Source organism: Azolla caroliniana, unplaced genomic scaffold (genome assembly GCF_043228905.1).
Source record: "Azolla caroliniana isolate FFs.n. ecotype wild unplaced genomic scaffold, voAzoCaro1.0.p SCAF_9, whole genome shotgun sequence".
Classification (NCBI taxonomy): Eukaryota; Viridiplantae; Streptophyta; class Polypodiopsida; order Salviniales; family Salviniaceae; genus Azolla; species Azolla caroliniana.
In genome coordinates, this window is record NW_028230444.1 from 17,005,982 (window position 1) to 17,016,176 (window position 10,195).

General features: G+C 46.5%; 2 non-coding genes across 2 annotated transcripts; both read left to right on the plus strand.

Annotated features, from left to right (window-relative positions):
• The first annotated feature begins 9,525 nt into the window (after positions 1–9,525).
• On the plus strand, positions 9,526–9,598 carry TRNAF-GAA (transfer RNA phenylalanine (anticodon GAA)). The gene has a single exon. It is a non-coding gene; the product is annotated as a tRNA-Phe (tRNA).
• Positions 9,599–9,902: 304 nt separating this feature from the next.
• On the plus strand, positions 9,903–9,975 carry TRNAF-GAA (transfer RNA phenylalanine (anticodon GAA)). Its single transcript has one exon. It is a non-coding gene; the product is annotated as a tRNA-Phe (tRNA).
• The last annotated feature ends 220 nt before the right edge of the window (positions 9,976–10,195 follow it).

Genomic DNA, 10,195 nt, shown 5'->3' on the forward strand with positions numbered 1-10,195 from the left:
ACCGGCCTACGATGAGAAACGGTTCTGACAAATTATCGGAAGCCTTATATATTTGACCATCACCCGACCCGACATCAGCTATCCGGTCGGTGTGATTAGTCAATTCATGCAGAAGCCAACCGTAGAGCATCTTCAATGTATGCACCGAATACTGCGGTATGTGAGCGGCACAAAGGACCGGGGACTGTTATATCGGCGAGGTATAACCGAAGAGCTAGTCGGTTACACGAATGCTGACTGGGCCGACGATGCATCAGATCGCTAATCAACTTCCGGTTACATGTTTTCCCTACCTACCGTGGCTGTTGCGTGGAGTAGCAAAAAGCAGCCAACAGTGGCTCTATCGAGCACTGAGTCTGAGTATTGGGGCGCTACCGTCACCACCTGTGAAGCCATTTGGCTTCAGCGACTGCTGCAAGACCTACGGATCGAGGTACCAACCCTGATCCTGATCTACTGCGACAATATGAGTACCATGCAGCTTGCCAAGAACCCCGTGTTCCATGCTCGCACAAAGCACATAGAAGTGCATTATCACTTCGTGCGTGAGCGGGTCCTGAGCGGTGAAGTAGAACTTCGGTATGTTCATACGGCTCAACAAGTCGCCGACATCTTCACCAAACCGCTCGGATCGAACAAGTTGCAGCACTTCACCGAAATGCTTGGTGTTTAGGATCTCGACATGCCACACTTGCGGGGAGAACGGGCAAAGACACCAGAACGGGCAAAGGCAAAGAGACTGCCGATTGCGCCGGTGAGGGAAGAACCGATAAAGGGAGAGACAAGAAGAAGAAAGGAGCCGAGTCGACAAAGAAAGTTGACACATCCGAACAAGTCGGAACAAGCGGCAGCGGAGGCACAGTCAAGAAGGACAGAGCCGACTGGAAGAAGAAGGCCAAGACTCGGACATGGTCCGATGTGGTGAAGGGCCTAGAACCAGAAGACGAATCGGGAGTGACCGATTCAGACAAGAGCTGGAACGAATCGGAGATAGTCGATTCGATTCTATAGAAGGATTTGGAAGAACTGGATCAATTCAAGGCCAAGAGGACGAAAAGGCAGCGAAAGTCGATGCCAACCAGAAGGAATCGGCGAATCGGCAAGAGCCGAAGTCACAGCAGCAAGGGAGCTGAATTGGGCCTGTTGAGCAGACAAGCCGATCGAGGAGGTCGAGGTACGCATGAACAAAAGGGTTGCAGAAAACAGGACCGGACCAGACGGGGAGCGTGAGCGAGGCAGAATGATGCTAGAAGGAGCCAGGTGGAAGGACCGGCCACCATGGAGACTGACACTATGATCCGACCTCAAGTTGAGCGTGACGGGGAGTGTTGAGCGGCAAGCTCAACCGGATCCGGATCGGCATCTGGAAGGATGAGCCGGATCGGTGACCCGGTAAGCAAGTGAGCCGGTGTCGCGAAGTTTCGCGCGTGTGTGTAGAAGGGCGGGACCACAGGGGGTCTCAGACGAGGGAAGAAGGGAAGCCGAGAAGACAATTCCGGACGCGTTCCGGAAGAAACCGAACGGGGGAGAGAGAGAGAGAGAGTGCGCTTGACACCGACTCACACCCACACACACACACCACACCGACCCAACTCACGACCTTATGTACAGGAACGGAGGTAAGAGAATACCAAAACACCCACACAAACACCGGTGCGCAGAACCTTGCATGCATATATAACAAGACTAAGATACAATATTGGTATCGAACCTGACCTAAGTAGCTCAGGTTACAACAATCGTCTACTGCCAAGCCGTCGGTCAGGGAGCTCTCGGGTTGGTCGTGCCGAGCAGGGTCTTGCATAGAAAACGGGCAGAAAATAGGAACACGAGATGCCAAGGCTCGATACTCAGAATGACGAAGAGGAAGAAGCGGGGAAGAGAAACGAAACCGTAAATAAGAGGAAAGAAAGAGGAAGAGAGAACGTTTCTTCCTCTAACGGTATACCCTACGAATGCAAAAATGGGCAACGCTTTCACAAGAGGCGCTCCCTTCCTTTTATAGAACAAGGAGGGAAATGCGTTACAATGTGGGATAAATCCCGACTTACATGGGATTCTTGTCCCGACTTGATTACCCTTCGGCGCCATAAAGGCGCCCTCGTTATTCACACTAAATGTACAAGGGTGAGCGCGCATGCTGCACCCCACCGATGTAGCCAATATTTCCCGGTTTCCGCCTCTAGCCGAAATTCTTCACGACACCGGTGAGCTGGGGGGCCGGTTAGCCGGATCCAGTAGTAACCAGAAGCCTAGTAATAACTTAGATTACTAGGTAGTTAATAGTCTCGTAGTAAGTGACAGACGCTCGAGTGAGCATTGAAGTACGCGGTACTTCTGTGAGTCCTCTCAGGACTTGTATAAATAGTGATGTGGAGCACGTTTCATGTACAGAGAACTATTGTTGTTTTGTAATAGATTATTGTTCTGCTCTCTCTGACTTTCCTGAGTACTCTCTGTATTCTGTGTACTATTCTCTCTCTCTCTCTCTCTCTCTCTCTCTCTACTGCTATGCAGCCAAGCTGTTGTCTTACGCTTCCGCACATAATCCTTCATAGGTATGCACAAGTAAAAAGAGAATTATGGGGAGTCGTGTTGGCAATCAATTCGGATCGAGATTATTTGATCGGAGCCGAAGTAGTGATCGAAACGGATTGTCTTCCGATACTCGGGATGATGCGGTGTCGTGACGATTTTTGGCTACGGTGTGAAACCGAGTGAGACGAATAAACCAAGGATGTGCAACATTGCACATACACTTAGCAAATAAGCCTCCTAAGGCCTAGTGGCACTTGAGTTCATACAGAGGGGTGCAAGCAAGGTTTGAACCTTGCACCTCTAAGATACAAGATAATTGCCTTACCACTAGGACAACTATCATATAGTGTAGATGTTATGTATTTCCTTTTCATATACAAATTATAGACGAAACAACCATAGAAAACCATGTGCACAAAACCATGGTTTTAAACCCATGGTTTGTGCATGACATAAGCAAAACCGTGTGCACAAAACCATGGTTTTAGCCCATGGTTTTGTGCATGTCACGAGCATGGAAAGACCTATAAAAGCCTCTAGTTGGGCTTGTGTAAGGGGGGCTCAATATGTGATATCACCAACACCATTATCATCAATATAATTATATTTGTCTTTATCTTCTTCTTATTTTTCTACTTCTCAAGTGTACAATCTTTCTTCTTCTCAAGTAAACCAATTTCATCTAATCTTACATTGATCGTCATCTCTTCGATAATTCCGCGAACATCCTCCCCAGTCCAAGACCCCGGTGGTCGCTCGAGTAGCACACGCACGCGCGAATCTTCGCGACATCATTTGGTGAACCCGACGTGAAGAGCAGCAGGGGAGGACGAAGATGGATGGCGAATATCTCATGGAGGCAATGTCAAGAAGGATAATGGAGTTTCTTAGAGAAGGGAAAAGAAGAAATGAAGCCCAACAAGCCGTCGACAAGGTAGTCGAACGAATGAGCTATTTCAACGGTGCCGAAGTCCAAAGTTTCCTAAAAGTCTACAATGCGGAGATGGATTCAAGAGGTGTGGACAAAGCTATGAGGCTAGAGTACTTTTGTCGGGTGGTGTCTCAACCGATCTTCAAAGATGTAGAAGAGCTTCTAGAAGCTCATGATTCGTGGGCGACTTTCGAGAAGGCTCTTTTGGAGGAATATGACTATGAGAGACTAAAGGGACAAGATCGACGCAACTTCGACCAATGGGTGACATCAGCGAAGATCTACGAAGGTGCGACACAAGCATTCGTAGACTTCGAGCATCATTTTTCTCAATTGTCGGAGCGGGAACAAAGATTGTTGGGGGTCGATAAGGTCCTTATGTTCGTGAAGTCAATCGATCGAATGGAAAGGATGGCGATCGGCCTCAAACTCGAAGAAGATGATGGTGCAAATGGCCTCATCGAGGATTGGAGCAAAGTGGAAAGTGTATGCCGACTACACGATAAGGGGCAAGCTAGAATATCGATGACAACAAGACGGCCCATGAGGGACGATCGAAGAGGGACGAGATGCAACAACGCACCACCAACAAAAGAAATGAAGCTTAGAAGGGAGACAAAACCGAGGCGAATGGTGATCGAGGAAGAAGAGACCTCCCAACAAATGCGGGTTAATGAAGTGGCCGATACAAAGGCTCTGGTTCGGTATGACGGTACCGAGAGAGAAGGTGTGAAACAAGTCACCTTCTTGTCTTACAAAGAAACGACGGCGAAGGAGGAGGCCGATGACTCGAGGACGGTGAACGCCACTTCGAGGGAGGATAAATGTTTCGGAACACGCATTGTGTACGAAACATCGGGTGATGACGGCGCAAGCATGAGAAAAGCTTGCATGATCGAGGGAGAAAAAGTGTTTGAGTCTGAAGAGATTGAGGAGGTAGCCATGACAAACGACATCGAGTCGGAGGTGGCTATGGATCAGTCGACGACGGATAGCCATGTCGACACTTTCTTCACGCTTGTTCCAGAGACTTCGGCGGTTGCGCCCATGTGCCAACGTGAGACCGGAGAGACGGAAGGTGGTGACGGGAAGACGAAGGCCCAACACAAGGAGGAAGAAGATCGAGGAAGAAAGGATATCCCCACACCTATTCTAGAGACTTCGGCGGTTGTGCACGTGCACCAACGTGAGACCGGAGAGACAGAATGTGTGGACAAAAAAGAGGACGACCGGAAGGGCGATGAAGAAGACAAGGTAAATGTAAATGAACGAAGGGATTCCTTCACACTGGTTCCGGAGACTTCGGCAGTCGAGACCGTGTGTCGACATAAGACCGAAGATAAAGGAGGTGGCGAAGAGGAGACAATATGGCTCGAGGCGAGCATACACGGAGGGAAGGATATGGCCGACGTGGAGGCCAAGGATGAAGCTGCGGTTGAGTTCGATGGAGAGGTTGCATGCGGGAAGGAAGGAAGAGTCGAGAACCGGTTGAACCGGAAGACGATCCGGCCGGGATTCCGACCCGAACGAAGGAAGATCCACATGGGAGCCGATCGACCGGGGCCGACCCGGCCGAAACCTGATTCGGCGAAAATCGATCGGACGATTCCGATCCAAAAGGGGGCCGACCCAGCCAGAATCAATCGGTCGAGCCCGACCCGGGGAAATGTGAATGCAGACGAAGGCCAACCAAGCCAAGAAGCGATCGGTGGAGACCGATCCGGACAAGGGCAAACCCGGCCTAATCGGAGATCGACACGAACGATCTACAATACCCAGTTGAAGACAGTGAGCGTGAGGAGTGACCAGGAGTCCAATCGAAGGACACGCGCGGTGGACGAAGGAAGAGCGGTCGTATCGACGACATCGTTCGGTAGATCTACTACAACCGATCGGGGAAGAAGGTGTGAGTGCCGGATATGGTGGATCGGGTGGCTATGGTGGTTCGGTTGGAAAGATTGCGCATACTCGAAGTGGAAGACGAAGTCAGACGAGGAACTCGGTTGATCACCGTTGCCAAAGATCTCACCTCTTCACCTTTCTCGGCACATACCGGAGGATGTGCGGGTTTGGTGGGGGTGGATGTCGTGACGATTTTTGGCTACGGTGTGAAACCGAGTGAGACGAATAAACCAAGGATGTGCAACATTGCACATACACTTAGCAAATAAGCCTCCTAAGGCCTAGTGGCACTTGAGTTCATACAGAGGGGTGCAAGCAAGGTTTGAACCTTGCACCTCTAAGATACAAGATAATTGCCTTACCACTAGGACAACTATCATATAGTGTAGATGTTATGTATTTCCTTTTCATATACAAATTATAGACGAAACAACCATAGAAAACCATGTGCACAAAACCATGGTTTTAAACCCATGGTTTGTGCATGACATAAGCAAAACCGTGTGCACAAAACCATGGTTTTAGCCCATGGTTTTGTGCATGTCACGAGCATGGAAAGACCTATAAAAGCCTCTAGTTGGGCTTGTGTAAGGGGGGCTCAATATGTGATATCACCAACACCATTATCATCAATATAATTATATTTGTCTTTATCTTCTTCTTATTTTTCTACTTCTCAAGTGTACAATCTTTCTTCTTCTCAAGTAAACCAATTTCATCTAATCTTACATTGATCGTCATCTCTTCGATAATTCCGCGAACATCCTCCCCAGTCCAAGACCCCGGTGGTCGCTCGAGTAGCACACGCACGCGCGAATCTTCGCGACATCGGTGTTGCACGATACCGGATGTGGCTATGCTAAGATGGATTGCATATGGTAACACATCTTCGGAAAAGACAACGTGGTAGCGGATATGCTATCAAGGGCTCGGTTCGGAGACGACATAGCCGAATCCGATAATGAAGAAGTTTCTGAAGACTACTTTGCTTCGGAGCATATATGCCAAGTAAACGTAATCCGAGAATTCCGAGAAGAAGAATACGAGGGAGAAAGCTTGACGATCGGGAAGATGCTACAAGAGATCGAGGTGTCAACGAACGATAAAGAAAAGAGAACCGAGATCCGAAGTAAGAAGCGACAAGTCCGAAAGTTCTTCTTGAAAAATGGATTAATATGGAGGGAGCTGAAAAGTCCGAATGGCATACCACTTTGGGTAGTCGGGACAAAAGAGCAACAAAACCGGATAATATCTGACTTTCATGAATCCAATTGGGTTGGACATTGAGGAACATGGGCAACTTTTGTGAAAATCGAACAAAAATATTGGTGGAAGAATATGTACAAAGATGTATCGGAGTTCACGAGAAGCTGCGAGAAGTGTCAAGTCTACTCCAGGGTTCGACACCGAGATGAATTACATCCGACATTTTCACCAACAATCAACTTCAAGTGGATGGTCGACATTGTAGCCATGCCAACCAGGACCAGACAAAAGAAGTACTTGGTGTTAGCTCGGGAACATCTCACAAACCAAGTAGAAGGTCGACACTACGAAGGAAAACGTGTTCTGCGGTATGCCAATTTCTTTTGGAGGAGGTGTTTTGCAGGTACGACTGCGTAGGACAAGTGATTGCAGATCAAGGAGAACTTGACTCTGACAAAGCTAGGGGATTCTTCGCCAAACATGGAGTTCGGTTAACACTGACAACGGCATACAATCCGGAAGCCAACGGGAAGATCGAACGAGGACATAGTCCGATCGTCAAAACACTTGCAAAGGCATGCGATGGAAGGGTGAAGGATTGGCCACAGATGCTTCCGTATGCACTATGGGCGGATCGGACGACGCATAGCTCCGTAACCGGTTACATGCCGGTAGAACTCATGACCGGACAAGCACCGGTAATGCCAACGGAAACCGCGATCACGACATGGATAGTGCTGCCATGGAAGGAAGAGATGAGCCAGGAAGAACTACTAGTGGTCCGGATACGACAACTAGAGGGAAGACAGGAAGACATAGCGGAAGCAATATGCCGACAACAAGAAGCGTGATTCCGGAATAAAAGCCAGTTCGACACAAAGCACCGACTATGACCGCGGAAGATTGAAGAAGGAGATTGGGTGATTCTCTACGACAATAGTTTGGATCATCAACATACAACGATGCGGAAGTTCTTGAAAACCTCAGTGGTTCCCGCCCGACCCACGCAACGATTCGGAGCCGAAAAGCACGACAACGTCTACGTGAACCAAAAGAGCAAATTCAAATGCGGGGATAGTTGAATTCACAGTGTGTTAGATTGAGGTCTTGATGCTCAGAAGTTGGATCTATGTTCACAATACAATATATGTTCTCAACCACTTGAGATATCGTTTCATGCTCGACCGAAAAAAAATGTCGTAAACTACTAAATTCACCGCAACAATGCGATCCAATGCGCAAATGGTTCACAAAACAAAATATGTACCGAACCACTTGAGATATGACATTGATCCCTACTTACTGCAAGAGTATAATCAAATGTGGGTAGACCGTCATAATCAAAATCTCAAAGTCACGTGCTCCATCCAATTTCATTATTGAAAATATATCGCCACATACTTGAGATATAATTTTGAACTACATCCACACCAAGAGTACGATGTGATGTTCGAATAGTTGAATCGGGACATCGTTCCATTGAAAATGTCAAGGTCACATGATTGATCCACGTTCATCGGACAGAATATGTCGCGAACCACTAGGTATCGTGTCGAACTATGCTTACCCTCTTCCATCCTTATATAAAGAGGAGAGAAAGATGTATGGGGTTGTTGATTATTTTACAAGGATTAATTAATATAATAGATTCGTGGGATTCACGAATTTGCTAACTATTTTTCTCGTACATTTCATATTCTTAATTCCCTTCTAATTTTCTTTTCTCCTAGTCCAAAACCTTTGTGGTTCCCGCCCGACTGACGCAACGATCTGGAGTTGAAAAGCACCACAACGTCTACGTGAACCAAAAGAGAAAATTCAAATGCGGGGATAGTTGATTTCAGAGTGTGTCAGATTGCGGTCTTGATGCTCAGATGTTGGATGTATGTTCAGGATACAATATATGTCGTGGGGATAGTTGATTTCAGAGTGTGTCAGATTGCGGTCTTGATGCTCAGATGTTGGATCTATGTTCAGGATACAATATATGTCGTGGGGATAGTTGATTTCAGAGTGTGTCAGATTGCGGTCTTGATGCTCAGATGTTGGATCTATGTTCAGGATACAATATATGTCGTGGGGATAGTTGATTTCAGAGTGTCTCAGATTGCGGTCTTGATGCTCAGATGTTGGATCTATGTTCAGGATACAATATATGTCGTGGGGATAGTTGATTTCAGAGTGTATCAGATTGCGGTCTTGATGCTCAGATGTTGGATCTATGTTTAGGATACAATATATGTTGTGGGGATAGTTGATTTCAGAGTGTCTCAGATTGCGGTCTTGATGCTCAGATGTTGGATCTATGTTCAGGATACAATATATGTCGTGGGGATAGTTGATTTCAGAGTGTATCAGATTGCGGTCTTGATGCTCAGATGTTGGATCTATGTTCAGGATACAATATATGTCGTGAACCACTTGAGATATCATTTCATACTCAACCGAAAAAAAAAATCCCGAACTATTAAATTCACCGCAACAATGGGATCAAGTGCGGAAATGGTTCACAAAACAAAATATGTACCGAACCACTGGAGATATGACGTTGATCCCTAGTTACCGCAAGCATATAATCAAATGTGGGTAGACCGTCATAATCAAAATCTCAAGGTCACGCGTTCGATCCAATTACATTATAGAAAATATATCGCCACATACTTGAGATATAATTTCCAACTATATCCACTCCAAGAGAACGATGAGATGTTGGGATAGTTGAATTGGGAGATCGTTCCATTGAAGATGTCAAGGTCACATGATCAATCCACGTTCATCGCACAGAATATGTCACGAACCACATGAGCTATCGTGTGGAACTATAGTTACCACAGAAGAATGATGAAATGTGGGAAGATAGTGAAGTTCATGAAATAAAGGTCGTATGTTGAATTCACGTTCACCTTATATCACGTTGATCTATATTCCACATAGAAGTGGCATCAAACGCGGGGATAGCTCAGTTGGGAGAGCGTCAGACTGAAGATCTGAAGGTCACGTGTTCGATCCACGTTCACCGCAAAGAAGAAGTCACGAAAAACTTGAGACATGATTTTGATACACATCCAGCAGAAATAAACGATCAATTACCTGGATAGCTATTCTTTGAGACTGGCACAGTAAATATTTGAATGGAACATGTTTAACCCACGTTGCTCGTGGGTATGTCGCGAACCACTTGAGGTATCGTGTGAAACTATAATTACCAAAGAAGAATGATGAAATGTGGGAAGATAGTAAAGTTCATGAAATAAAGGTTGTATGTTGAATTCACGTTCACCTTATATCATGTTGATCTATATTCCCCACAGAAGTGTCATCAAACGCGGGGATAGCTCAGTTGGGAGAGCGTCAGACTGAAGATCTGAAGGTCACGTGTTCGATCCACGTTCACCGCAAAGAAGAAGTCACACAAAACATGAGATATGATTTTGATACACATCCAGCACAAATAAACCATCAAATACCCGGATAGCTAATCTTTGAGATTGGCACAGTAGATATTTGAACGAAACCTGTTCAATCCACCAAAAAAAATGTCGTAAACTACTAAATTGACCCCAACAATGCCATCCAATGCGCAAATGGTTCACAAAACAAAATATGTACCGAACCACT